The following is a 5987-nucleotide window of genomic DNA, read 5'->3' on the forward strand; positions in this document are numbered from 1 at the left end:
TAGTACTAGATCTTCTTCTTCCTCCGTTGAAATCCTAGGAGAGTTCTCAAGGTTCTCCATCTCTGTTGGATCTGACTAAGTTAACATGTGTTTAGTTGTTTGGTATAAAGCACAATTATCGTGGGTTTATTCAAACACTACAAAAAAAAGGTTTAAAATGGCATTGATATTACGGCGGTTTTAAAGAACCGCCATAATGTCCGGATATTATGGCATTTTTTGTTGTTGCCATAATTGACTTTATATTTGGTGGCGGTTTTGGTGATTAGGGCGGTTTTAAACCGCCGGTATCACACCTATATAAAAGGAAAAATTACAATAACCCTGGCTTATTGAAACAGACGGCTTGCTCTCATTCCATAGTCTTCTTCTCAGATCTCAGATCTTCTTTCGCATCTCAGATCTCTGAACGCCACAGCCTCGTTGTCGCCAACTGGTGTTAGATCTTCTCAGATCTCAGATATTCTTTCGCATCTCAGATCTCAGAACGCCACAGCCTCGTTGTCGCCAACTGGTCTCAGATCTTCTTCTCAGATCTCAGATCTCAAATCTCACTGGTCTGCTACACTGCTTTGCCAACTGCTCCTTCACGCCGCCGAGCTCGTTGTCGCCGCCGACGGCTCCTTCTCACCGTTGCTATAAGAATAAGTTACTTGATTTTCTATATAGTTGCTCGATTTTCTATATTATGTGAAATTTCTAATGTTTTATTATTATTGTTTTATGCTGCATGTTCACGAATCTTCGCAGCACAGGTTAGCATAACATCTCTTCTTCCTTTTGATTTTCCTTTTCTGCACTTATATTTGATTTAGTGATGTCATAAAGGATAATCTGGGAAGAAGAATGCTGTAAGAATAAGCAAAAACATTTAGATTTACTGATGTCATATATATAGTTGGTTGTCATTAATTAAGGTTTATAATTGATTTCTTAGGTTAACAATATATTCTAATCCAAAATCAACAAGCTGTGATTAATTTAGCTTATCTGATTAATTTTTTCACATGATTCCTTCCCGTCTACATGCATCACTCTTCCTAATTTTTATATTTTTTAACTAAAAAATATGGAGCTATGACCTGTTACTTTCCTAAGAACTTCAATCCCTCTTCCTAATCTTTTTGTGTCTTAGATTTTCTGTTCTGTGTAGCTGATAATGAACCTCAATTTATGATCTCCTTTCCGATTGATCAATCCTGTAGTTGTATCCCCCACTATTGCTGCTGTTGGACGTTCATTTTTCAGTTATGGTTTCCCAATAGTTGGTACATGTCTTGAGATTGGTGCAGTACAGATATTGGTAGTGGTTGTTTTTCCTCTTATAAGTTGTTGAGTTCATCTTGAATTTTTATATTATTATTTTATTATTGGTTCAGAATTCCTATGTGTATGTTCATTGTATTGTTTGTGCATTTTGCTAACACATGATGCATGTTTGCTATTCTAAACATGATGCATGTTTGCTATTTCTGCTGCTGTTCTCATTCACTCAGAGAGGAAGAGGGTTTAGGACTGTGGAGTGTGTCACTGCTCATTCTGGCTCTCCTGAACGATGCAATACCTCCAAAATGCAGCACAATTTGAAGTCAATTTCAATTTAATAGAGTCACCTTAATTTGAGGAACTTGAGGTTAGTAGGCATTCACTTCACTAGTTATCTACAAAAATAATGAGAAGATTAACTAGTAGTCTTAGTAAGGATATTATTTCTAAGATTATTTATTATCTGCCTCTGCGCTGAAATCTTAACCACTAGTTCCATAAAATTGATCATCTTATGTTACTTTTTGCAGGGATCTTGATAACTTTAATCTATCTGAAAATTTGGTATTTAAACTTGAATGATAATGTTCTGTTATAACTAAATTTTGGGTTTTATTTTATCCTTCTCTGTGAGGTAATGTGGGCCATAATTGCTTCTTCTTTTAACTATCTTTCTCTTTTCTAAAATTTAAATGCCACAAGTAGTACAGAGGCAACAATAAATATATATTGCTGTTGTCTATAAGATGCAAACTAAGCAATCAGAGTTAGTAAACCATATTCAATTCTTAAAAACATTTAGTAATATTATATAGGATAAACAATTCTTAAAAATTTTAGTGAACACCTAATATTATCCTAGTCTTATCAGCTGAAACTTTCATTTCTTTCAAACTTAATCTGATAGCAGAAGATACACTAATAATTATATATTTAACACATGGCATAATTTTGTTGGAAAATTGATGAAAATGATTTATTTTGTTATCAGGAAGTTAGACAATTGTCCAGGTATGATCCATGTACGGAAAAGTATGCAGAGATATACTACAATAGATCAGATGTTCAGAAAGCACTTCATGCTAACACTACTGGAATTCCTTATAAGTGGACTGCTTGCATGTCACCTCTTAATTTAAAATGTTAATTAAGGAATTGATAATTATCAAGTTAATTGAATTGTTTTCTGGATTGTTTTGTGCAGTGAGGTTTTGAATCGAAACTGGAATGATACAGATGTATCAGTGCTACCAATTTATAGACAATTGATGGCCAATAGAATAAGAGTTTGGGTGTTCAGGTTTGTTAGTTAATTAGTTGAATTTTGCTTTGCATATACTTTAATTTCATGAATTAATTAAAAAGGAAAAAATTAATCATAAATATATATATATGTTATGTTTGATAGTGGAGACGTAGATTCAGTGGTGCCGGTCACAGCAACTAGATATGCACTTGCACAGCTTAAGGTGGCAACTAAAATACCATGGTATCCTTGGTATGTCAAAAATCAGGTTAATGCAAAATAATAATAATAATTAATTATCGCATTGCTCTTCTAATCCTGCCTCTCATTCATTAATCGTTTTACATCTATCCTTTATAAAATTGTTGTATTAAGTATATATCTAGTCTTAATATAATAAAGTCTCAAATAATGGGCTGTTTGTCATATATAACCAAGAAATTCAAATAGGCTTTTTTAAGTTTGGAGATTCAAAAACAAAGGATATATATAGTTGTAAGATAAGAAGTGAAACACTTATCATCCTTAGATAATGACCTTAGTGGAAGTTAAGTAACAAATAATAGTAGAAAGGCAATTACTCTGCTATTCTTTGAAAATAGAGACTAAATTATCCTATATAATAAAATTTATTCTTAGAATTGTTTATCCTATATAATAAATTTTATTCTTAAAAACTAAACAATTCTTAAAATTTGTTTTCGCATTTTCCGTTAGAATAACTGGTGAGCATTTAGCCCTCTAGGTTGCTTCATTTCATTCCTCTCATTCTGATTTTTCGTTATAATTCAATGCACTCGTATCCAGTTCTATATTAATGATTAAAAAAATTAAAGTTCTGCATTTATTTTTATTGGCAGTATGCTTCTAACTTGGAAGTTTCATGCACTGAATGTATTCTTTCAAAAACAAGACATTTATTTTTATAGGTGACTTCCTAAATAAATTTATTCTTTTATAGGTGAAACAAAAAAGATTGTTCAAACCCTGTGTCTAATGCTACCTTCTAGCTTGCTCTCTGTTCTTTAAAAGTTTTTGACAAAGTTTTGCTGTTTAACTTTGATAAAAAGAATATAATAAGGTTCAGAAGAATGACATGAGGTTTGCGGGACAAGTGATCCTCACAAAAGCAAAAACAAATAAATTAAAAGCATATTTTTTAATTAATTTTGCCTTACAATTTCTTGTCATATTGCATTCAGTTTGTTTACAATCTCTTTTGGTTTCTTGGTTTAGGCATTCAGTTTGTACTTGTTGATATCTTTGCATTGGCATCTTAATTATTTATTTTTCTTTGCAGTGAAATGATTCAATAGAAAACATGCCCAATGGAATGCAGCTAAGAAGGAAGAAAAGAAAATGGTTAATTTGAAGGATAAGTGGAGAAACATGATGCGGAAGTGATGCACATGTGTAGATCTAAGGGAGGTATGTTTCTTTGTATTTATATGTGCAGTTCATAAAGTTATTTGTTTTGGGGCTCATTCTTTAATGTATCGAGTAAAAGTTATGCATCAAGAACATAAGATGTAGAAGTATTCTATTCTTCCTTTACCTCCCCTACGCTAACATCAAAATTTTCTTATCTTCCAAAACTTGTCACACTTGGGGTGATGGCAATTTTGTTAGTAGGTTCTAACTTCTATGGATGCAACCAAGTTTTTTTAAAAGAGGGACCTAAGACCTAAGTACCAACTATGCTGCCAATACACTTCAGTTTTATATCTGGTTTTAAGAGCTCATCCAAAGGTTAGTCTACTTGTAAATAAATCCAATTTCCAAATTTGTGCTGTTTCTATTTTAATATTCTGACTTTATTCAGCTGTTTTTATTTTGTGCTGTCCAAGTTGCAAGCACTACTTTTCTACATTGCTTCTAAAGAAGGAGATAAGATTTCGGAACAATTGACTATAATATGTTCCTAATCAACAAGCTTCACAGGTAAAAACACAACCTTTATTATTTTATTTATGCTTTATCTTATTATAATGAATTTGTGCTTTTTAAATGTATGGTAATGAGATGTCTCTTCATTATAAGATGAAACTAAATGAGTAAATGGCCTTTTTCTCATAGGAAGCTAGGGCTTTACTAGGAAGCTTTGAATATCAGTAGGGTAATTTTGAAGCTGCACTTCATGTATTTGAAGGACTAGACATTGCTGCTGTTGCTCCAAAGATGAAAATTTCTATATCACCTATTCGTGCTGCACTTTATTCTTTTTTATGATGTTTTCAAATTATATTTTTGTTGTAGGAATTGAATCAAGAGAGTGAGATTTCATCGCCAAAAGAGTTAAGAAGTAGGTCTTCCGGCGCAAGCAATAGAGCAGCATGAAATATGATGGAGATTTTATGTATTAAGAGTTACATGTTATGACATTTATAGTTGAAAAAATATGTTATGTTTGATATTTTGTATAAGAGTTATTACTTTTGATTTTCAATACTAAAAAATCATATATTATGTTTAATATTTTGTTTATGAGTTATATAATATTTTGTTTATAGATTATGATTTCTAATAATAAATATTATTTGTTTAACACGATAAAAACGAGGGTAAAAATTGCATTTTTAAACGATAAAAAAGTGTCACAGTTAGGGTTAAAATGGCGGTTCAAAAATGACATTTTAACCAACCAAAAGCCACTCTGTAAGGATAAAAACGGCGGTTCAAAAATGTTGTTTTAACCGACTGAAATGTCACTATTAGAGTTAAAACGGCGGTTCAAAAATGCCATTTTAACCGACTAAAATGTCATTCTGTGAGGGTAATAATGGCGGTTTAAACTGCCATTTTAACCAACCCTTAAACCGCCGTTTTAACCTGGAAATAACGGCGGTTGGAACTGCCGTTTTAACCCAGTAAAAAAATGCCGTTTTAACCTGGAAATAACGGCGGTTTGAACCGCCGTTTTAACTCCGGAAAATTGTGGCGGTTTTTAAAAAACCGCCGTAATAACCAAAATGGTGCTCTGAATTACGGCGTTTTTTGAAACCGCCGTACTTGGTAATAATGGCGGTTCAAACCGCCGTAATTACCCAAAAAAACCGCCGTTTTTACCCAAATTTTTTGTAGTGAAAGCTTGATCATAATCTATACTAACGAGAAATCCCATGATGATAGCACACTTGTTGAATAGTAATAATCTGCTTATTCACAATTTCATATCATCATTATACTAGTTTTCTTAGACTTTTCCTTTTATGAATAATATATATAATTGGAAGTTTGTATCACACGTTATTAAATACTAGTTGCCTTTAAATTATCTCACTAAACAATGAAAAAAAAAAGAAAAAAAATACTTAACCAATATATTGCATAACAAAATAATTCATTCGATAAAAAGAAAGTGGAATGCAAATTAACTTTGTAGAATGGATTGAAGTAAAGGATGTGCAAAACTGTTTTATTGATGATTCAAATTCGTTATTAACCAGGGAGTAGTACATATCATCAAATATCACAT

The 5987-nt window shown here is 32.0% G+C and overlaps 1 long non-coding RNA gene across 27 annotated transcripts; it reads left to right on the top strand.

The window, feature by feature from the left end:
* Window positions 1-326: 326 nt before the first annotated feature.
* LOC112695588 (uncharacterized) lies at window positions 327-4985 on the top strand. 27 transcript variants are annotated; one of them, XR_011862831.1, is made up of 10 exons: window positions 327-648; window positions 1206-1303; window positions 1497-1633; window positions 1797-2388; window positions 2471-2566; window positions 2675-2764; window positions 3813-3940; window positions 4145-4261; window positions 4360-4453; window positions 4769-4985. It is a non-coding gene; the product is annotated as an uncharacterized lncRNA (long non-coding RNA). The 27 variants fall into 27 exon arrangements; XR_011862811.1 differs by having other exon boundaries at window positions 2258-2388; XR_011862825.1 differs by having other exon boundaries at window positions 2258-2373; window positions 2675-2780.
* The last annotated feature ends 1002 nt before the right edge of the window (window positions 4986-5987 follow it).

This window comes from Arachis hypogaea, chromosome 6, assembly GCF_003086295.3.
Source record: "Arachis hypogaea cultivar Tifrunner chromosome 6, arahy.Tifrunner.gnm2.J5K5, whole genome shotgun sequence".
In the NCBI taxonomy this organism is placed as follows: domain Eukaryota; kingdom Viridiplantae; phylum Streptophyta; class Magnoliopsida; order Fabales; family Fabaceae; genus Arachis; species Arachis hypogaea.